Source organism: Sminthopsis crassicaudata, chromosome 3 (assembly GCF_048593235.1).
Source record: "Sminthopsis crassicaudata isolate SCR6 chromosome 3, ASM4859323v1, whole genome shotgun sequence".
NCBI classification, from domain to species: Eukaryota; Metazoa; Chordata; class Mammalia; order Dasyuromorphia; family Dasyuridae; genus Sminthopsis; species Sminthopsis crassicaudata.
Window position 1 is genome coordinate 239143458 of NC_133619.1, and position 24695 is coordinate 239168152.

Sequence of the window (24695 nt, forward strand, 5' to 3'; positions counted from 1 at the left end):
GCAGGGAGATACATATAGAGTAAAGGTAAAAGGTTGGAGTAGAATCTATTATGCTTCAGGTAAAGCCAAAAAAGCAGGGGTAGCTATCCTTATCTCAGATCAAGCAAAAGCAGAAGTTGATCTAATTAAAAGAGATAAGGAAGGAAACTATATCCTGCTGAAAATTAGCATAAATAATGAAGCCATGTCGATACTAAACATATATGCATCAAGTGGTATAGCATCTAACTTTCTAAAGGAAAAGTTAAGAGAGTTGCAAGAAGAAATAGACAGTAAAACTATAATAGTGGGAGATCTCAACCTTGCACTCTCAGATTTAGACAAATCAAACCACAAAACAAACAAGAAAGGAATTTAAAAAGTAAATAGAACATTAGAAAAACTAGGTATGATAGACCTTTGGAGAAAACTGAATGGCAATAGAAAGGAATATACTCTCTTTTCAGCAGTTCATGGATCCTATACAAAAATTGACCATATATTAGGACATAAAAATCTCAAAATTAAATGTAGGAAGGCAGAAATAATAAATGCCTTCTTCTCAGACCACAATGCAATAAAAGCTACATTCAGTAAAAAGTTAGGGATAAATAGACCAAAAAGTAATTGGAAACTGAATAATCTCATCTTAAAGAATGACTGGGTGAAAGAGCAAATTATAAAAACAATAATTTCACCCAAGATAATGACAATGATGAGACATCATATCAAAATCTGTGGGATGCAGCTAAAGCAGTAATAAGGGGAAATTTTATATCTTTAGAGGCTTATTTGAAGAAAATAAGAGAAAGAGAAGATTAACGAATTGGGCTTGCAACTTAAAAGGCTAGAAAAAGACCAAATTAAAAACCCCCAACCAAAAATTAAACTTGAAATACAAAAATTAAAAGGAGAAATCAATAATATTGAAAGTAAAAAAACTATTGAATTAATAAATAAAACCAAGAGTTGGTTTTATGAAAAAGCCAATAAAATAGATAAACCTTTGGTAAATCTGATCAGAAAAAAGAAAGAGGAAAATCAAATTGTCAGTCTTACAAATGAAAAGGGGGATCTTTCCACCAATGAAGAGGAAATTAAAGAAATAATGAGTTACTTTGCCCAACTTTATGCCAATAAATTTGATAACTTAAGTGAAATGGATTACTTCCTCCAAAAATATAGGCTTCCTAGATTAACAGAGGAGGAAATAAATTGCTTAAATAGCCCCATTTCAGAAAAAGAAATAGAACAAGCTATTAATCAACTCCCCAGGAAAAAATCCCCTGGACCATATGGATTTACATGTGAATTCTACCAAACATTTAAAGAACAATTAGCCCCACTGCTATATAAACTATTTGAAAAAATAGGGAATGAAGGAGTCCTACCAAACTCTTTTTATGACACAGGCGTGGTACTGCTACCTAAACCAGGTCGATCGAAAACTGAGAAAGAAAATTATAGACCAATTTCCTTAATGAATATTGATGCTAAAATCTTAAATAAGATATTAGCAAAAAGACTTCAGAAAATCATCCCCAGGATAATACACTATGATCAAGTAGGATTCATACCAGGAATGCAGGGCTGGTTTAATATTAGGAAAACTATTAGTATAATTGACCATATTAATAATCAAATTAATAAAAACCATATGATCATCTCAATAGATGCAGAAAAAGCATTTGACAAAATCCAACATCCATTCCTACTAAAAACTCTTGAGAGTATAGGAATAAATGGATTATTCCTTAGAATAATCAGGAGCATATATTTAAGACCGTCAGTAAGCATAATATGCAATAGAAATAAACTGCAACCTTTCCCAGTAAGATCAGGAGTGAAACAAGGTTGCCCACTATCACCATTACTATTCAATATAGTATTAGAAACGCTAGCCTCGTTAATAAGAGCCGAGAAAGAGATTCAAGGAATTAGAGTAGGAAATGAGGAAATCAAACTATCACTCTTTGCAGATGACATGATGGTATACTTAGAGAACCCCAAAGACTCTGCTAAAAAGCTATTAGAAATAATTCAGAATTTTAGCAAAGTGGCAGGATACAAAATAAATCCACATAAATCCTCAGCATTCTTATATATCACCAACAAAATGCAACAGCAAGAGTATTTGGGAATCCATCTACCAAAGAATAGTCAGGAATTATATGTGAAAAATTACAAAACACTTGCCGCAAAAATAAAGTCAGATTTAAATAATTGGAAAGACATTCAGTGCTCTTGGATAGGCCGAGCGAATATAATAAAGATGACAATACTCCCCAAATTAATCTATTTATTTAGTGCTATACCAATCAGACTCCCAAGAAACTATTTTAATTACCTAGAAAAAATAACAACAAAATTCATATGGAAGAATAAAAGGTCGAGAATTGCAAGGGAACTAATGAAAAAAAAGTCAGAGGAAGGTGGTCTAAGTGTACCTGATCTAAAGCTATGTTATATAGCAGCAGTCACCAAAATCATTTGGTACTGGCTAAGAAATAGAATGGTAGATCAGTGGAACAGATTAGATACAAAGGACAAAAAAGGGTACATCTATAGCAATCTAATCTTTGACAAACCCAAAGATACTAACATTAGGGACAAAAATTCATTATTCGGAAAAAACTGTTGGGAAAACTGGAAATTAGTATGGCAGAAATTAGATATGGATCCACACTTAACACCATATACCAAGATAAGATCAAAATGGGTCCATGATTTAGGCATAAAGAATGAGATCATAAATAGATTAGAGGAACAGAGAATAGTCTACCTCTCAGACCTGTGGAGGAGGAAGGAATTTATGACCAGAGGAGAACTAGAGATCATTATTGATCACAAAATAGAAGATTTTGATTACATCAAACTAAAAAGTTTCTGTACAAACAATACTAATGCAAACAAGATTAGAAGGGAAGTAACAAATTGGAAAAATATTTTTAAAAGGAAAGGTTCTGACAAAGGTCTCATTTCCAAAATATATAGAGAACTGACCCTGATTTATAGGAAACCAAATCATTCTCCAATTGATAAATGGTCAAGGGATATGAACAGACAATTCTCAGATGATGAAATTGAAACTATTTCCACTCATATAAAAGAGTGTTCCAAATTACTACTGATCAGAGAAATGCAAATTAAGACAACTCTGAGATACCACTACACACCTGTCAGATTGGCTAAGATGACAGGAACAAATAATGATGAATGTTGGAGGGGATGTGGGAAAACTGGGACACTGATACATTGCTGGTGGAGTTGTGAAAGAATCCAGCCATTCTGGAGAGCAATTTGGAACTATGCCCAAAAAGTTGTCAAACTGTGCATACTCTTTGACCCAGCATTGCTGTTATTGGGATTATATCCCAAAGAAATACTAAAGAGCGGAAAGGGACCTGTATGTGCCAAAATGTTTGTGGCAGCTCTTTTTGTTGTAGCTAGAAAATGGAAGTTGAATGGATGTCCATCAATTGGAGAATGGTTGGGTAAATTGTGGTATATGAAGGTTATGGAATATTATTGCTCTGTAAGAAATGACCAGCAGGAGGAATGCAGAGAGGCTTGGAGAGACTTAAATTAACTGTTGCTGAGTGAAATGAGCAGAACCAGATCATCGCTATACACTTCAACAACAATACTGTATGAGGATGTATTCTGATGGAAGTGGAAATCTTCAACATAAAGAAGATCCAACTCACTTCCAGTTGATCAATGATGGTCAGAAACAGCTACACCCAGAGAAGGAACACTGGGAAGTGAATGTAAATTGTTAGCACTACTGTCTATCTACCCAGGTTACTTATACCTTCGGAAGCTAATAATTAATGTGCAACAAGAAAATGGTATTTACACACATATATTGTATCTAGGTTATATTGTAACACATGTAAACTATATGGGATTGCCTGCCATCGGGGGGAGGGAGTGGAGGGAGGGAGGGGATAATTTGGAAAAATGAATTTAAAAAAAAAAAAAAAAGCTTAGAGAGCACTGTGGTGAAAGTCCCATTCATGGATCCTTTCCCCATTTTTCACAAGAATTTACTCAACACATACTTGCATCAAAACACCAGGATATTGGAGAATATTATGATTAATGGGTAGGAAGACATCAGGGTGGTATTCCTAACTTGGGGGATGACAAATGGAGTTTTTGTGGGCATTCCCAAAGAATCAGTGCCTTTCAACTGTTCCTAGGAATTCTGAATTAGAGAAGAGTTTTCTTTCACAGTATTACAATGTTCATCTTTTGGTGGATACAGCCTACATGGCAGAGTAAAGGTAAGAATTCACTCAACCTGTCTCCCAAATTGTTCCAGAATCCTTTATATAATGTCTTTAATGAAGTTTGATAGAACATTAGGTAGATAGATTAGATGATAGAGCCCCAAAACAGTGAGTAAAGAAAGCATTTTTCAGCTGAAAGCAACTTAGAAGCTCTGTAGAAAGGGTCTATGACATTAGGGTAGGAGTCCTGCATGCAGTCCCAGGGAAGGCCATGGCAGCCCTTCTCAGGCCCCAGTCAAGCCCTGGTATCAGCAAAGCAGGACTCTGGTGATTTAGCACATTAGAGCTTAGACCTACAGAAGGTAACCTGATCACTAAGTGTAGAATCCACAAGCCAAAATAGAGAAATGGTGATTTCAAGCCTGGCTAGAGGAAAAGCTCCTTTTTCTATTGTTCGTTGCTCTTGGGTGTGACTGATGAAATTATGGACAAAAAAAGGAAAATATAAATAATTTGAGAAGGTAAAAGTCCAGTGGCCCAAAGTGTGTAGAACTGTCTACTGTGCCCTAGCTCTCCATAGACTAAAGCCATCAGGAGCCATAGTCTAGCTGCTCTAGGGCTTCCTGCTCACCTCATGGAGTATCATGGTGGTGGTTCGTGAATGCTTGGGAACAGAATGAAGAGATTGCTAAAAGGCCTGTCCCTGAGGAAACCTGTGGCATTTGCTTTATTTCATGAACTGCCAGTGGAGTGTAGAGGCTTGGAGTGGATTGGAGATAGCAGAAAAATTGTTTTTGGAAAGAGAGTTTTGATGTGCTGTACTCTTAGGAGCCATTTGCATTGAGGCACATATCTGCTGCTCTCTTTCCTGGCCATTTCTTTTTATATTGTTCATCAACTCTGTTGAGCCATTTATTATTCCTCTCCTGCAAGCTGCAAGGACCCCGCCCACACCAAGTGTTTAGGGCTTGCAGGATGTGGGGGACAAGCAGAAAAGTGGGACTTCCTGAGAATTGACCCAATCTCCAGAACACTTATGCACAGGTCTGAAACTGGTCTTTCTCAGAAGTGGAAGTCCTGAGAATCCAACGGAGAGGAGACAGCTGTAGGAGAGGAAAAATATAATGCAATGGTCCCCACAAGACCTAATTCCACTGGAGAAGACCAAGGGTTTCAGTAACCTCTAGTAGGAGTCAGTAATCTCTTGCACACAAATGATAAAAAGAATGAAAAAAGCCCTTTCTCTGGCTCATTCTCTTTCATGTAAATGCAGGCACTTGAGCAGAATTAGCATGGCTGAAAATGACCCATCCTCTCATTCACTTGAACCTCCTACTGAAGAGAACAACAAATCCCATAGGGATTACAGACATTCAGTGCCAAAGGGTCTATTTATTTGAAATGAAAATTGAAGACAACAAAGCAACTTGATAATTTCACATTTCTTTGGAAGTCTTTCACTGAATGTGGCCCACCATACTCATGGAAAGAAACAAATACAAACATACCTTCTTGCGTATGTATTTGCCCAAATGTATGAGTATATGTAGAAATACATCTCTATAGAATAAATCACTGAGAAGACTCACATAGGATGGCAAACAGCACGACTCTTGTACCTTTCTACCTTCTTTTTCTTTTTGGATCAGTACATTGAAAGGGAAACTGAACAGGACTGATTGAGAATTGACAAGAGGCCAGAAGAGTGTTGTTCAGGGCACAGTTGGATGGTAGAATGTTGGGTGAGATGACAAGCTGCAGTTGGGGAAGAAGGAACAGGTAGAAGATTGGTACAAGGAGGTGCTGTCCTATTTAAGAGCAATCATGATAAATGATCCACCCAGGCTGCTAGATATTTTGTACCATCATTTGTCCCTCTTGCTCAACTTAAGGCCCTCTTTCCTTTGATCTGGAGCACAGCTGGGTATGTTGAAAAGTCGATTGACCATAGTCTTCTGAGATTTTTTTGAATTTTCACCAAGAATCAGTCTAGAATCAATTTGAATTTTTCAAAGTTCCAGAAAGATTTCCGTTAGGAAGAAGACACTCTGTCCCTCCCTACCAGCTGAAATCAGTGTCCTCATGATAGTCTCCAGGATTGCTCATATAAGTTGATGGAGAAATAACACCTTGCAGGTGAGTCAGTTGGAAACATGGTTTAGAGGAGCTGTTTCTTTGATACCCTGAAAAGCCCAATTATCCAAGGATAGAAAGAAAGCAAATATCACGCAGGTGAGTTAAAACTCTTGGTTACCCAAGTCAGAAAAATCCTCAATTAAAACACACACTGTTACTTTTTTATCCAGAAAAAAAATCAAATAAGAAGATAAACTTCCTGGAAAGAGTCCTGGAAACTAGTTAAGGAAAACTTCAGAGTGAGAGAAATTATTCATTTCGGACCCCGACCTTTTTGTAACCAATGCCAATCAATTTGATAAAATAAAACCTAAATTTTGTAAATGAGGCCCCAGAACTAGGAGCTGCAGAATCTGTTATTTGCTTAACTATATCAAGTTAACTAAAGCCCTCCAGTCTAATTTTGCTTTTTCACGTGACTAAGCCCAGTGTGGCAGAAATCACAAATATGTGGAAAGTCCCCAGTATATTTGGGTACCTCTGGGCCAGTCACTTGTTCATAAGGAGCAGATGGTCATCTTAGGTCACTAACTGTGATGGCTTTGTATCACTTTTTTATTAAGTAGAAGCCTGTTGTTCTTGTGTGGAGGTACTCCTTCATCCAATTTGTGACTGATGACATATTTATTCATGGTAATTGTTTTCTATTTGTTATGGCCAAATAGAAGTGACTGGGCATGTAGCCTATAAAAATAAATTCCTGAAAGGAGTAGGCATTTCAGATTGTGAGAAAGATCTGAAGTCTACTTCATTAGAGGGGACCATGAACTCTTAATGAAATGCAATTGGCTCAGATTTCTAACTCAGTTTCTCTTAGTGTAAATAGGATAATTTTAATCTCCACAACAGTATTCCAATACATTAATTCACTGGAGAAAAAGAAAGTTCTTTTGTATCAGAATTGTCAGTATTTTATAATTATAAATATAATTGTTATGATTATAATATTCCATTTTGTGAATAAGGTTATTTTTTTCCAAATTATATATTAAAACGTTTTTTACATTAAGAATTTTTTATTTCAAATTACAAATTTTCTCACTATACCAGGGAGGAGAGACAGGAGAGAGGAAGTGTGATTTGTAATATATGCGCAGCCATATATAACTTAATCCCATACAGTGCATCTTGTGAAAGAAGTTATGGACAAAAAAGGAAAGTGTAAATAATATACTTTTATGTGCATTTAAAGTCTTCTTTATCTGTAGGTGCATAGCAGTTTTCATCATGGATCCTTTGGAATTGTCTTGGGTAACATTATTGCTGAGAATTACTAAGTCATTCACAGGTGAACATTGTACAGTGTTGTAATTACTGTTTCCATTGTTCTGGTTTTACTCACTGCACTGTTACCTAGTTCATGTAATAATTCCTTCCATGGTTTTCTGTAGTTAGCATGCTCATCATTTCTTACAGCACACTAGCATAATCCATTAAACAACATGTTCTGCAATTCCCCAACTGATTGACAGAATCTCACTTTCCACTATTGCACTTCCACAAACAAAATGGGTATAGATATTTTTGTAAAATATGTTTTTTTTTTCCTTTTATAAAAATTTATTTAGTGGATAAACATAGAGATATTGTTGGATTAAAAGGAATGCAGAGTTTTACCTCTTTTTACACTTTGCTTCAAATTAATTTCCAGCATATTTGAATCAAGTTATATCTCTACCAATTATGTATTCTTGTCACAATTTCCCCAAATTCCTCCAAAATTTATCAGAATTATTTAACTTTTTTCCTAATTTTTGTCATTTTATGGCATGTTTTCACATGACTTGATTCTTCAGCTGGAAACTGTCTGTTGATAACCACTGAATATTTATAATTTTGGAAATGGCTCCTATTCATATATATCTGATGCATTTCTCTATATATTTAAGATTTGATGTCTTTCATTATTGAGATATCACTTTCTTTATGATGTCTTTGTTTGATTGTGGATGTCTCTTACCAATCTATGACAGAAAGAAACTTCCTTCTATTTTAAATGAAGATTTAATCTTTCTTACTTAGCCATGCCTCCAGGGCTCATCTAATTAAATTGTTTATGATGCTATTCTAAACCTATTTAGTGCCTGTTTTTTCCATTTTTCTTTTAGTTTGTCTATGACAAAGAACCCTTCTCCTATTGACTTGTGTTCTTTGATAATAGAGGACTATATTGATTTGTTAATCAGATCTGGTCCTCCATACATTCCAATGTTCTTTCTCCAAAATTTCTCATTCCGCTACACTTTGTTCCTTCAATTGTGGACATGATTTGCTGCTCAGTCATCCAGATCTCTGTACTCACTCTCCCTCACCATACCTATATATCATCATATCCGTTTTGAAATCATGTCACTTTTTACTTTGTAACATATTTGACATTTATGACTTTCCCACTACTCTCAAAAAATCTCACTAATTTCTTTCAAGATTTTATCAATTTTTTCATGGACTATGGAAATAAATGGCTTTTCAAGAAATTCAAAAATTGATGCATAGCTTTTGTTTTTTGAATTCACTACATCATCATTTAACTGTTCCACATCCTTCCACTAAAAGGTCTTTAAAAACAACCTAAGTGATAATACTTGAATTGTATAAAAGAGAAGAATTAGTAATGTACTACTACAGTTAGGACAATGAGTCAATGCCTTGGGAAAAAAAGATATAGATAAAATATTAAATAAAGATAATTGTAAAATACAGATAAAATTATACGACCTTGAAGCTTGTATCTATACAAAAGAATGAAGGGAAGGAATATGTCCTTACACCTCTTCTGTCTCTATCTCTCTTTATATACATATACCTCTCTTCTCTCAAAATCTTTTGTTTCAGAAAAGCAAAGAAGAATCAAAAGTAGAAAACAGCGTTGAAATGGAAAATATCAGTCTATAAGAAAATGGTCAAAAAGAACCATCACAATAATAGAATTTATCATTGAAGATAAAATATAATTAGTGAGAAAATTTTCAATAATAAAGAAATTAATAATATGGAGAATATCACCAAAAGCAAATGAACAACAACAAAAAAAAATAATACCCACTGGTTATTCCATCATTTCATTGGTAGGAATTTGGCACAACTCTTGACTTACAGGCACAGACATATGCAATGAGTGGGATTTCTGATCTGTGGAATTTTTAAAATGAATAATGTGGCAGAATAAATAGCAATGGGCACTGATTTTACCTCTATCGTCCCTTTCTTGGAATATACCAGCTGAAGTATAATATGCAAACAACTAAAGAGAGAAATTATGTTCCAATAAAGTTTCTACTAGTATTCCTTTCTCAATTCAAAATCAGGAGACACTTATAATGCCTGACAAGTTGAAAGCATCTGAAAAAAATTTAGATCATATACTAGGAATTAAAATTGATCATTATGAAGAAAATCTAGAAATATATCTGCCTTGTTATGATCTTAAACATAAAACCAGCATAAAATATTTGTTAGTCCAGAAACTGACAAAATATCAGAAGGAAACACAAGAGAATGACTGATAAACACTTATTTATTTTATATATAAATGTCAATGAATGTAATGTGGTATTCAGTATTCCTGCAACTGTTATCAGGAAGATAATTGAGATAGACACCAAAGCTCTTAATAATCAAGGAAGAACAATCCCCATTTCAAAAAAGACCCCAAAAAACATTGCTGCTTTTGTTATCCAGAGAAAATCAAATCAAAGGGGAAAATGATAATAAAAATACATTTGGAAAAGAAAACTGAAGAATACAGAATAATCACAGAAATATATGCAATGGTGAATAGGTTTGATTCATGGTTTCCTTCCTGTTTTGTGAATGATGTCTCTTTTCCCCCATTTCATATAAAACCTGTTTTAAGATCAGTATTTTTTATAATATAAGTGGTAATTTTTATCCCTTTCTTTGGGTTCCTCTCCCTAGGATATTAAATAAATGAGTATTAATCATGGATGTGTAGTCATGCAAAATTTTTTTCCATATTGTTTTTATGTTGTGAAAGAAAATATTGACCCCCCCAAAAAAAAAAGAGAAAGGAAAAAAATAAAATGAAAAATAGCATGCTTTGACCTGCATTTAAAGTCCATCAGTTCTCCATATGTGCATAGCATTTTTTATCATGGGTTCTCTGGAATTGTCTTGGTTTATTGTATTATCGAGAATTGCTAAGTCATTCATAGTTGAAAACTTTGCAATGTTGCTATTTCTGTGTACAATGTTTGTTTCTGCTCAGTTCATTTTAAATTGGTTCAAATAATTCTTTCCAAGGTTTTTCCTGAAATCAGCATGCTCATTTCTTATACCACATTAGCAATCCATAAAAATTACATACTACAACATGTTCTGCAATTTCCCATCTGATTGGCATAACCTCAGTTTCCACTACTGCACTTCCACAAACAGAATAGGTAAAGATATATTTGGAAATACATTTTTTATAAAAGGAATATCACATAGTCGTGATATTGCTGAATTAAAGGGGATGCAGAATTTTATTTTTTTATAAGTGTGAATTAATTTCCAGCATATTTGAATCAGCTTATACCTCCATCGACTGTGTTCATGTCACAATTTCCCCACATTCCTTCAATATTTATCAGACTTATTTTATCAATTGGGGAATGACTCATATTCCCATAAAACTGATCCACTTCTCAATATATTTGAGAACTTATGTTCTCTTCCCTTTGTTTGGCTGTGAATGTCCCTTATCACTCTATGATAGAAAGGAAATAATTTATATTTTACATGAAGAATTAATCTTCCTTTCTTAGCCATGCCTCCAGGGCCCATCTAATTAAACTGTTCATGATGCTGTTTTAAACCTACTTAGTGTCTAAAGGTTTTTCCATTTTCTTGTAGTTTGTGTAAGACAAGGAGCCCTTCTCCTACTGACTTGTATTCTGGATTCCTTGAATAATAGAGAGACAATAGAGAAACAATTGACTCGTTTCTCAGACCTTGGTTCTCCAGCCTGTTTCCTTTATCTGTCTTTTTTCTTTTACTTTTTTTCTCTATGACCCAAGAGTATTAATGAAAACTGTTTTTGAATATAGTTTGCCATGTGAATATAATGAGCTCTTTTTGAGTGGAAAACCTCAACAACCATTTAATTGACAAATCGGCTTTTTCTCAATTTTGTAGTGCTTTGCTTCTCTTCCATTTTTGAAGAGCAATCCCATATACAGATTCTACCCCTTCCTACCTTAATATTTCTCTTTCCTGGTGCCATTTCTATCTAGCTGTGGACCTTTGATTTCTCTACATTGGATCATGATTCATCTTCCTCTCCAGGAGATCGAGTGTCTTCTAACATTCTGTATCATGTCTCTTTCTGATCTCACGACTTCTTTGGGAGTAAACACTTATGTCTCCATAGAAAATTCCCAGATCTACAGAAATTGAGCACTGTCAGTTTCTTGAGTTTCACATTCAATCAATCATTCAATCAACATGCATTCTGATCCTCCACGGATTCCAAAGATCTTTCTCCAAAACCTCCCTTTCCACTATACTCTCTTCCTTTTATTGAGGACACTTCCTACTGCTCAGTCATCTAGATCTCTGTACCTAAAATCTTTTTTGCCTCTTAACTCTCCCTCAATATATGTATATACCATGTTACATTTTGCTTTGTAACAAATCTGGCATTTATGCCCCTTCCCCCCCCTATTCTCAGTAATACTGATTATGGAAATAATTGGCTTTTCATAACTTTTGTTTCTTGAATTCACCACATCACTTAAGTGTTCCACCTTCCACTAAAAGGTCTTCATATGCAATCTAAATGATAATACTTGAAAAGTATAAAAGAGAAAAGGCAGAAATTGAATACAATTTGTATAGCTAGTCAATTCATTGGAGTAATTTAAGATATAGATAAAATGTTAAATAGATAATTTTAAAACATAGATAAAATTGTACCTGTACAAAAGAGTGAATGGAAGGAATCTGTCCTCACATTTCTTCTTTCTGTCTCTTTATCTTTCTGCCTATTTTTATTTATCTGTCCATCTCTCCCCCTCTCCATTGTCTCAAAATCTTATTTTGTTTCAGAAAAGCAAAGAAGAATCAGAAGTGAAAAACAGTGTTGAAATGAAAAATACCAGTCCACAAGCAAAAGGTCATAATAAGTCATCACAATAATAGAAAGTATCATTGAAAATGAAAATATGATTAGTGAGGAAAACATCAACAATGAAGAAAATTATATGGAGAACACCACCAAATCAAAAATAACCACTGTTTATAAATTTGATCATTTTACTACAAGGAATTTCACAAAACTGTTTACCTACAAGTACATTAATATCCAATAATGCAATTTCTGAGCTGCAGAATTTTTTAAAATAAACAATGTGGCAATTTTTTGGTGAAGTTCTACAAATAACAGTGGGTACCAGTTTTGTCTCTGTAATTCCTTTCTTGGAAATAAGACAGCTGGAATATAATATGCAAACGAGTATAAAGAAAAATTATGTTCAAATAAAGTTTCTACTAGTATTCTTTTCTCAGTTCAAAATCAGGAGATACTTATAATGCCTGACAAGTTGAGGGCTTCTTTTTAGATTACATTCAAAGAATTATAATTTATTAATAGGAAGAAAATAAAGAAATATATCTGCAATGTTTTGATCACAAAAATATGAAACCAGAATAAAATATACTAGTTCAGAAACTATTCATAATGAACATAGATATATCAGTTTTTTAAAAATTTAAAAAACAGATAGTGATTAATAGGCAAAATATCAAAAAGGACTGATAAGCAGTTATTTATATCATATAGCTGTCAATGAATATAATGCAATATTCATTATTCATGCAACTATTATCAGGAAGATAACTGAGATAGAAGCCAAACTTCTTGGTAATCAAGTAAGAACAAGTCCCAATTTAAAACAAAACAAAACAAAACAAAACACTGTTGTTTTTGTTATCCAGAGAAAATCATATCAATGGGGGAAAATGCTAAGAAAAAAGACCTTTGGAAAAGAGAGCTGAGGAATACAGATAGAAATACATGCAATGGTGAGTGGATTCAATTTCCTTCCTTTTGTGAATGATGTTAATTTTTCCCAATTTCCTGAAAAAAAAACTATTTTAAAATGTGTTTTTATTATTTTAAGTTGCAATTATTCTTCCCCTCTCTGGATTCCTCTCCCTAAGATATTAAACAAAGGTATTAGTCATACATGTGTGGTCATGCAAAACATTTTTCCATATAGTTTTTATGTTGCAAAAAAAAAAAAAAGAGAAAGGAAAAATAAGAAGTGAAATGCTTTGATCTGCATTTAAAGTCAACCCGTTCTGTCTCTCTATATGCATAGAATTTTTCATCTTGAGTTCTTTGGAATTGTCTTGAGTTACTGTATTATCAAGAATTACTAAGATATTCATAGTTGAATACTTTGCAATGTTGCTGTTTCTGTATATATGTTTGGTTCTGGTCATTAGTTCACATAATTCTTTCCAAGTTTTTTTTTTTTTCTGAAAGCATACTCATTTTTATAACACAATAGCAATCCATTAAAATTATATATTACAACATTGCACACCATTTCCCAGATGAATGACATAACCTTAATTTCAAAGTTTGCATTTTCACAAAAAGAACTGTAGAAATAAGTACTTTTCCTTTTTAAAAAATCTCTTTAAGAGATAGATGTATTAGTGATATTGCTGGATTAAAGGGGATGCACAGTTTTATATTGCTTTAGACATTACTAATGAAGTCCTATCTCCACCAACTACATGTATATGTCATAATTTCCACATGTCCCGCTAACATTTATCAGGCTTGTTTTACTGTGATCTTTTGTAATCTTTGAGTTTAAAAGCATGTTTTCACATGACTATGCATAACTTTGGATTTTTTCTCTGAAAATTGTTCATATTTTTTGAGTATTTATCAACTGGAAAATGATTCCTATTATCAATCTGATCTAATTTTCTCTATATTTGAGAAATGAAGGCTTTTTTATAGAAACTTGATGTAAACAAAAATCTCAGCTTTCTACTTTTCTTCTAATCTAGTTTGTATTGGATTTGTTTATGTAAAACTTTTGAAATTTGATATAATCAAATTGTATATTTAAATCTTTTATTATTTCCTTTTGTTATTTGGTCATAAACTCTTCCTTTATCCATAGACTTAATGAATTAACTGTTTTTTGCTCTCCTGCTTGGTTTATAATATCACATCTGAAGCTGGACAATATAGCTGTCTAGTGCTAGTCATTGACCAAAAACTAGAGGAAAACAAATCTAAAAAGCAGAGGTAAGGGACAGTAGCATTGTAAACAGCAAAAGGTTCCATTGCATAGTCAAAGAAACATGTGGCAAACATTTTCAAAAAGTCTTAGGCTTTGGGTAGAGAGAGCAGATTGAAATCTGGCTTTGTCCAAGTCTGACCAAAAGTTATCCTGTTCCACCAGGGGAAAGGGATAGCTTGAGAGAGAGGACCGAGAGGACAGATCTCATTTTGGGGATATACAGTTACTAACAGCAGAAATAAAATGGCTGTAAAAGTGTGGTGAAAAAATAATTTGCTTTCAGAAAGCATGACACTTTTATCTATATCCCCTGAAGATAGAGCTTGCCAGACAGAGTGGAGATAATAATCAATATTGAACGCTTTAGCTGCAATGTGGTTTATTTGTGACATGGAGGCTAGTCACTCTGTTCAGAGCCAGCAGGCCAAAGCAAAGTATGATTTCTTTTAACAGAGATTTTAATGTTCTTTTGCAAGTCTGGATCTTCTTCCTGAGGAATTTTCTCTGCATTAGGAGTAAAACAGTCTTCATTGGGGAGATATGATAACAAACAGAGAAATATAAGCTTGGAGATTTGACATCAAAAGTTTGTTTTCTGTTTGGTTATACTAAAGTGAGGGTTTCCAATGGGACTTTGAGTAAAAGTCCATTTCCTGAAGGATGGGGGGAGTAAGAAGGCCCATGTAACAAGGATCACTTTTGTGCCTCCATCAGTAAACCAGTTTCCTCTGGCTTGGTCTGTGTCTATTAAATCACTTATTTATAAGAAAACATGCTTATGCCAATACACACAGAACAAACAGAAGTTCCCTCTCAAAACAGATGGAGTTCTCAAATATCTGGAGTTTTCTTTTTTAATTTCTAGGCTACTTGTTATTTTTTATGGAGGCTAATTAAAAGTTATGTCTGTTTCCAGGTTTGTTTGTTTTTTTTTTTTTTTTTTTTTCCATTGACGTAGTTCACATTTCCTTCTATTTTAAGTCTGGTTTTATTTTTCTTGATGTCTGTTCTAAAATGCATGTCTAGGCATTTTTGTTCTTTTGTGTATAATCTTTTTCTTTGAGACTTTGCTTATAAATGTTTTTATATCCTCATATTCTTTGTTGAAAACTAAATTGTAATGTTATCATATTATGGTTAGATTCCTTTGTTTGTAATTTGCTCATTTTCCAAGCCTATTTGATTGTGAACTTCATATTGGATTAGAGTTCAATTTGCCTGTTGGAGGGTTAGGAGTGTTACTGCCCCAAACTTGAGGATTTGTAATTTTCTCTTTCTTACAACTATTTTTAGGGGCCTTAAGGATTCTTGTTGTTTCCAAGGTGATCACATCTGTGGAGAGGTATGGTCACTGTTCCCCTGGTGTGAGGTCTGGTCTTTGCAAGTAGAGACTCTACTCTCTCATAACCACACCTCCTCCTCTTCCCCTTTGTTCTGACCCACTACTCATCTGAAACTGCTTCTACTCTGGCTACATTTTCTGTCTTAATAGTAAAATTCAATGAACTTTTCTAAAGCACTCAGTATGTTCCTGGCCTTTTTGGAGAATTTAATGCTGGCCACTCATTCCTCCTGGAACTGTCTGAGTTTTTCTAAATATTGGCTGCTTTTGATTTTTGTATCAGTCTCTTTGTGTTTCTATTTAACACCTGTTTCACTAGAACCTCCAAGGGAGGTTCCAGTTAGATTTGCTACCTATTGAAGTATTAAAAGGATATTGTAGAAATATTTTTAAAGCAATATTAGTGACTGCAGTTCTTGAAGTCTCTTTCCCTGTGAATTCATTGTGTCTGTCTGGGATGCATATGTGCATATGTATGTGTGCATGTTTGTTTATAATTTAATTTTTTTCAGTGGAGACTATTTCTGGACGAGTTAAGTGTAATGGTTAGAACTTTCCCAATTCATACTCAGTGTTGGAATAAAATGTGTTATGTGTAGGTTGTTCTGTCATTTCCAAATGGTTATTCAATCAGTAGCAATTTTTCTTCATGCACTGTACCCCCGGGGGGCTCCATAAGCATAAGCATGTCTGGTCATCAAGGTGTAGTGATTTGGGTAGTCTTGAAATGTCCACAAAATCTGAAGGCTCAAACTTCAAGTGGGGCAGCCTTAGGTGACCTGGAATCCCTGTCAAGATTGTCAGAGAATACCAGAAAGCCATCTAAAATTTAACCCATAAGTGTCAGGAGATAGGAGAGGAAACCTCATAGAAGAATGTTATAGATAAGATCAATGTGACAAATAAAACCAAATATTAAATATATTATTTTTCCTTTTATTCTTCTTTCTTTTTCCTTTTATTTAACATTTATCAAAGAACTGATGAAACATGAATGACAACAAATATTCTTGAGAGACTTTCCTGGACCAAATGGTTTAATGGTGTTTCTGAGTAAAGAAAATGAGAGAGAATAGAATCAAATAGATCAAGGGAAATGTGACTACAATACACCATGTAGACTGAAGAAATTTAGAGATAGATTCAGGGAAATCAGGCCTTTGATTGGGTTTTTGAAGGATAAGGAGATCCTTCAATGTGAATCCTTTTAGCACTATGAAAATTTTTACCACATGGTTATAGTTCACATGCCAAAATCCATCTTTACTAAGGTCCCCTTCCTTTTACTATGCTTCTCCCCTTGACTGACTGTACTATACTTACTCACTAGCTTGCCCTCTTACATAGAATACTTACCCTCCCTTAAGAGACACTTCCTACGTGGATCCTCGGCAGATTCCTCCCAGCTCCTTGGAAACCTTACGTCCAATCCTTTTATAATTTCTTTATATGATTTACACATGGTTCCCCCTGTGGATTGTAGACTCTTGGAGAGAGCTGTCCAGATCCTAGCAGAGGGGCTGATTACTAAATGACTGCTCACTGGATGGTTAGGTGATGGGAAACATGCCATTGGTCTCCACTGAAAAAGAAGTCAGGATGAAAGTGGTTTTCCGACTGAAAGGAACGAGATTCATTTCAGACCTATCAAGTTTGATCTAACTATGGGAGTTCCTGACGTTGGTGTCTGACAGGAACTTGAATGGTGATTAAGACAGTTGTTTTCATTCTTCCAATTAGAAAAGCATAGATTGTTGAAGGTAGTTATGATAAAATGAGAGATCAGATTTTAGGTCTTCCTATGCAATGTTTAGTTCAGTCCTGCCAAACTCTATGCCTCCCCCTTCTTTGGGTTCTGACAGGCTTCCCCACCCATTTTTTTAAAGACTAAATACTCCTACAGTAGTCTTCTTGCTTTGGTTACTCCTCAGATATTACTGTTCTGGTTTCCCCTGATATGCATCTTTCTTAGCTGGGAAAGGAGGATGAATAATTGCTTTGGTTCTAATTTAGCTTTTTGAGGAATGATAGCTGCTAAAGTCTCCCTATCCTTGTAGTTACTTTTAGTTATGTTTAATCATGTTTAGTTATGTCTGATTCTTTGTGACCTTTTAGGGGATTTTCTTGGTAAAGATATTGGAATGGTTCCGCATTTTCTTCTCTAGCTTATTCGACATGTAGAAATGGAGTTACTTAAATAACTTGCTGTATTTAAACTCAAGTCCATTCCTAGTGCTGTCTCCACTGACCATCTGGTTGCTTGTATTTTATATCTTTGCACTGGGGGGGCAGCTAGGTGGCGCAGTGGATAGAGCACCAGCCCTGAATTCAGGAGGACCCGAGTTCAAATCTGGTCTCAGACACTTAACACTTCCTAGCTGTGTGACCCTGGGCAAGTCACTTAACCCCAGCCTCACAAAAAAAAAAAAAAAAAAAAAAAAAAAAACAATTTGGGGCAGCTAGGTGGCGCAGTAGATAGAGCACCAGCCCTGAATTCAGAAGGATCTGAGTTCAAATTTGATCTCAGACACTTAACACTTCCTAGCTGTGTGACCCTGGGCAAATCACTTAACTCCAGCTTCAGGAGAAAAAAAAAAAAAAATGAGGGAATAGCCTCAAAGGCCCCTTCTGCAATATCTTTACACTGTTTCATTTTCTGATTCAGGTTGATGGCTATGAGAGAAATGATTCAGGATATATTCCCCTGAAGGATTTATGATCTTTAGTTGCCACTTATTGGGACAGTGTTTGTTGATCTTGTCTCAGTAACTTCATGGAAGTTTCCATGCTTTTCTCCAAAGCTGAATACAGGGAAGTCTCCTATTTTGGACCTATTCCTATTCCTAAATTCCTATTTAGAATTGATATGATAGCAATTTCAGTAAATTGCTATCAGCATCAGATATCTGCAGATTCCTGAGGAACTCAAAGTATGAAAGGCAGTAGGAGCCTCAGAAAGTGTGCTCTGTAAATGATAAGCCCTATTCTATGTGTCCTGATATAGTACCAAGAACACAAGGCTCATATACTGTAATCATTGGAAGACGATGCTCAAGGTCTATAGGGTGAGCCACTGGGGGCAATGACATGAGCAATAATACAGCATAAGTAGCTACTGAATAATGACTGAACCTGAAAGAGCCTCTTTCCATCTCCCTCTTTCTTTCCACTTTGCCAATTCTTAGATTAATCAGTATCTCTGGGCCATCTGTTTAAGGGCCCAATATATCACAGAGGGGGCCTAGAAGTTCCTACTAACATAGTGGTGAAAGCACTTCAGGCCTCTAGAATTTCTCAGTCCCTGACCTTTACTGAAATGCTGTTCATGTTTCTCTTGTAAAATAAGAAAGAAAAAAGCTCTAAAAGAATCTGAAACTTTTACAGGTAAAGTTAAAAGATGTTCAGAAAGCAATAGGTGAGTAAGAAAAGATACCTTAATTGTATGCTGTTGTGTGGACAGTAAGGGTGTCTGGTTCTGTCTTCCCCAATTACACTTTGGTTTTCCTTTGGTTAATCTTCCCAAGCCAGGGACCTAGAAAGAAGGTCACTAATATTAACTCTCTTAAACAAATAAGGAAACTTAAGAAAAGTATTAAATGATTTTTTTACAGCAAAAGAGTAAATGAGTATATAGAAAATTGGATACAATTGTAGGAACTAAGTGACTACAAATTCTGTTTTCAACTTGATCTTGCCCTGACTCAGAACCTCGAAATTCATTAAGGTAGGCAATCATAATATGCCATTGATAAGGGACTATTTATTCTGCATAAAAGTCATAGAGGAAGTGCAATCTTCTACCATTGAGGAAGACCCTGACAATAAAGCCTGCATAAAGATAACCCATATTTATAATATGCATAGATAAGAGCGATTTATTCTGTGTGAAGGTCCTAGAGAAAGGGTAACCTTCTACTGTTAGCATTTTTACAAGGTGCTAAGTCACCGGAATGAATAGAGACAATTGATTTGATCCTACAAGGAGATGTTATGAGCCAGAACTTGAAACAAGGTACTGAGTGGAATTGAGGAGACAATGATTAAATCTAATTTAGCATTGATTTAATCCTACAACAAATAATGGCTTCATAGTGATGAAATGATTGGTGTATACTCAGTGTGCACCATATAAGCAAGAAATCTCAGGGCCAAGCACATAGAAGTCCACAATCCCACTCTCAGAGGCAGAATCAAGACTTCATTCCCACGTCTACCTTTGTGCTGGTTGGAGGCTTTGGATTCAGAGGGAGGTAGAAACTGAAGCTGGCTGGAGATTTGGAAAGAGACAATAAAGGACTTTAAATCCTGGCTGCATTTTGGGATTATTGAACTGGAACTAAAGCTAAGGAAGCCCCCCAAGAGATCTGCCCCCAAGAGAATGATTCATGACTTAGAGAAACAGAACTTTACATTTTGGCACCCAACGTGGGGCAAGGGCTAGAACTGAGCAAATGCACTTGGATAATGGAGCACGTGAGAAAAATTGCCAATTGAACAATTCTCTATTAACATGTTTGAAGGATGACCTTCCCCAACTATTTGGTGCTGGCTGGATTGGGGGTGTGGACAAAGGAGGGCAAGTGACATGTGTGGGAAGAGTAGGAGGAAAAAATTGAGGCATTCTCCTGGCGGTGGAGAGAGAGTAAGAAGGTATGGAGATTGCTAGATCTAGTCCCCTGACAGCGACCTCAAAAGACCAAGAATAAAGACTTTTGATTATCCTGACTCCGGCTGATTTCTAGGAAGACAGAGTTCCAGCAGCAAGGACTTTTGCTTATCCTGACTCTGGCTGATTCTGAGCCCTTCAAGGAGCTAGTCCGAACCTTACGTTCTACCACCAAGGACAACCCTGACAAAGAAGCATGAATTTGCAATATATATCCATTGCTCCATTTTCTGAATTTCTGAAAAACAAAAAATATGATTCCTTTCCAATGTGATAGAATTTGAACACCACAGTTAAATGTCTTCTCTTTGGCTAGGTCTATATTGTCCTTGCCTAATCATCCCCAATTCTTTCAACAAATCCTAAGTCAAAGATGATTAGGATCTCTGGTGTAAATATTTTCAGTGTTATTCAGTGAATCCAATAAGTTTTCATATACTGTAACCACAATCCAGTAAAACTGTCTCTGCAGACAGACTACAACAATTTGAGGTTGACCAATATAATTCAATGTGTCTACCACAAACTTGTGAAAACCTCATAGGGCAGAATCGACAGATGAAAACAACTTGTTCCCCTAGCCACAAAGGTAGGTGAACTGCATAGATCCTGATGAATGACAGAAGATTCCAAAATCACCCACTTCAATCTGATCTCATGTGATCAGTATACACAGTAGTCCAGGCTTCTATCTTAAAACGGAATGTTAAGATTCTGGAAAAGAGAAGTTGAGGAAATTGTTCTATCTGGTCTTATTTAAATGTCAATCAAATTCAAGTCAAGAAACCAACCAAATATATCAACCTTTTAAAAAAAAGGAGGGGGGGAATCAGCGCAATAGAAACAAAATGACTTAGATTTAAGGGAGTACAGCATAGATTTTTTTCTTGAATTGGAAGCTGTCAGAGAACATTAAGAATTATTAGTGCCACACAAGGTTAGGTTCATTGGAAGACATAGGATTTCTTCAAACAAGGGTAAAGGAGACTTCCAGAAAGATAAATTTCCTAATTCATCAAGGTTCAAAGGAGCCTTTGGAATCTTTGTGCTCCAAATGAAACCTGGCTGATCTGTGATTTCAAAGAGAGGATACAGGAAACAATATTCCAAGGTAGAAGGAAAAAAGTCTAGGACAAAGAGTTCTTGGGAAATTTTCTTTCTTGGTGACATGATGAAATTGGCCTATATTTATTCTCCAGGAACTATGAAGTCAGAGCAGAACAAATTGAGACCTGGGAGCAGGGAGGTGATTGAGGATGGGGAGCAAAAATGTACAGAGAGAATCCTTATACAAGTACAGAATCCACAAGCTACAACAGATAAAGTGGTATGCACATTTCAAGCCTAGCTGCAGGAAGAATCCACTTTTCAATGGTGCCTGGCCTATGGGTGTGACAGAACTCCACCCCCCCAAGAGAGCATAAGGAGGTGAAAGTCCCAGTGGCCAAAGTGTGTACACCTGTCCACTGCCCTCCTAGTTCTCCAGAGCCCAAAACCACCAGGAGCAATTGGCTGGCTGCTTTGGGATCTGCTACCAACCTCATCTAGCATCATGGTAATCCTTAGTGATGAAAATGTTGCTAAGCAAGACCTGCCCCTAAAAAAAGCTATTGCATTTGCCTTATAAAAGCCCATCTTCAGAGTATGTTTTCTTTATTTTCTTTATTTATTTTTGAGGCTGGGGTTAAGTGACTTGCCCAGGGTCACACAGCTAGGAAGTGTTAAGTGTCTGAGACCAAATTTGAACTCGGATCCTCCTGAATTCAGGGCTGGTACTCTATCCACTGCGCCACCTAGCTGCCCCCTGTTTTCTTTATTTAACATTTTTGGATTTAATTTTCCAAAGAAAATTTATTTTTATACTTTAACTTTCTCTTTTTGACAAGGTTTATTTTCTGATAGAAAACACTGCCGTTACAGAAAAAAGGATCACTTATCTGAAAACCATCTTTGAAAGATCATACATGACACAGGATGATTGTACTCTGGCAATCTGTGGTGAATAAGATATTCTTTGTATTATTAATGGGGTTTTAGATTGGCAGAATCTCTAGCAAACAGTGTGCCAGTATGTTTGTCAAGATACAAAATAGCTGTGTGATTCCCAGGGATGTCTGTTTTTCCCTTTATGGCAAATATACCAAATGGAGTGCATTATGCTTACAGTTTTAAAAAGATGTTTATATTCATGTAATATGTATTCTATTAATCTTTAGTTACCCCCAAACCCTGGAGAAGCCTGGAATATTTGGATAATTGAATTTGAAGAAATTCTAGATTATCTTCATAAGAGAATAATACTAAGAATTAAAATTTAACAGTAAGTGAAAAAGGAAAATGTCAATTTTTGGAATATCTCTGTGAATTTGTGTAAGACCATACAAATAACCCATATATCCATACAACTCAAAAAAAAACAGAAGAAAAATTAGAGAAATTAATCAAATAGCTTCTCACAAGACGACATATGCTCATAATAAAAAGATAAATGCTATGTTGGTAGTGATGAATGTAGAAAATATTAAAGGGGTCACATGAGAAAATAACTGATAAAGTGGGATCTAATATGCCTAATTCATACAACTAATTCATAGTGGAAGAATTGGGATCCAAGCCAGTATAGTCACCGACTAAAACAAACACTTTTGATTTCATTTTTTTCCAGAGAAATTGAATTCTTGAGACAGTAGCTGGCCACACAATCAGCTTGGGAACATAAAGCTGAGACGGGAAACTTCTCAGGATAATCAGAGAGACAAGTGCCATGGTGAGAATCCAATTCATGGGTACTTTGCCCATTTTTTTCCACAAGGATTTACTCAGCACATACTTGTGTGCAAACTCCAGAAAATTGGAGAATGTAGTGAGGAAGATGTAGGAAAAGACTTAATGCAATATTCTCAAATTGGAGGATGCCAAATGGAGATTTTGTGGATATCTCCAAAGTTAAAACTCTCATATTTGCAGAGAATCAATACCTCTCAGCTGTTCCTGGAATTCTGAATTAGAGAAGAATTTTCTTTTTCAGTATTACAATGTTAATATTGGGGGAGGGGGTCAGAGTCAAGATGTCAAAATAAAGACAGAAATTTCCCAATCTCTACCCAAAACTATCCCCAATATCTTTAAAGACTGCAAACACATTTTAGACCATCAGAACACTCCAGAAGACAAAGTGGAACATTGTCTAGTTGAAGGCAACTTAGCAGAAATCAAGCTGGGAGCCCAGCAGGCAATTTTAGGGCAGGCAGCACCCGTACAACCTTGGTCCCAGCTGCAGCCCAGGACCCAACTTGAGTGAGACAAGCCTTCAGAAGCAGCAACAGTGCTCAAGGCTTCTGGACCTTTGGGCCCAAGAACACCAGGGAGGACTTGAAGGTCAATGAAGAGAGTGAAAGGTCAATGAAGAGAGTCTGAGCAATGGGGTAGGAATCTGGTGTGCAATCCCAGTGCAGCCCCAGCTGTAAAAGCTGAAAGTAAAGCAGGACTTGTTTTAGCTCATTAGAGCTGGCTGCTACAGTGGGTCAGGGACAGCAGTTTCTAACAGAGGAGACATGAGGACTTGTGGTCAGGTCCTTAGAAGGATCTTTGAAAAGAGCTGCACAAAATGACTGAAGCTCAGGACAGTGTACCCTCCATCTGGAAAATGAGCAGAAGATAAATTTCTGACCACTGAAAGTGAATTGGATGACAAGGGATCAAAATACATACTCAGAAGATAAGAAAGTTAAAAGTAGCCCATATCCAAAGAATTCAGGAAAAATAATGACCATAATAAGGCCATAGAAGAACTCAAAAGGGATTTTGTAAACCAAGAGAGGAAAAATAGGAAAACAATAGAATGGTTCAAAAGGAAATAGAAAAAATAATAGGAAAATGACTAATCGAGAGAATGGTGCAAAAGGAAATAGGAAAAGCAAAATAAGGAGAAAGCCTTAAATAGCAAAACTGGCCAGTTGGGAAAGGAGGTTCAAAAGCTCATTGAAAATAATTTTGTTAAAAATTGAGCAAATGTAAGATGACTTTATGAGGAATTAAAGATACAATAAAGCAAAACTAAAAAAAAA

General features: G+C 35.5%; 1 long non-coding RNA gene across 2 annotated transcripts; it reads left to right on the forward strand.

Annotated features, from left to right (window-relative positions):
- Positions 1-5949: 5949 nt before the first annotated feature.
- LOC141561122 (uncharacterized) lies at positions 5950-24695 on the forward strand. Of its 2 annotated transcripts, none has more exons than XR_012487973.1 (6): positions 5950-6350; positions 7559-7638; positions 12402-12468; positions 13290-13376; positions 22845-22948; positions 23294-24695. It is a non-coding gene; the product is annotated as an uncharacterized LOC141561122 (long non-coding RNA). The 2 variants fall into 2 exon arrangements; XR_012487974.1 differs by lacking the exon at positions 12402-12468 and adding an exon at positions 15914-15962 and having other exon boundaries at positions 6088-6446.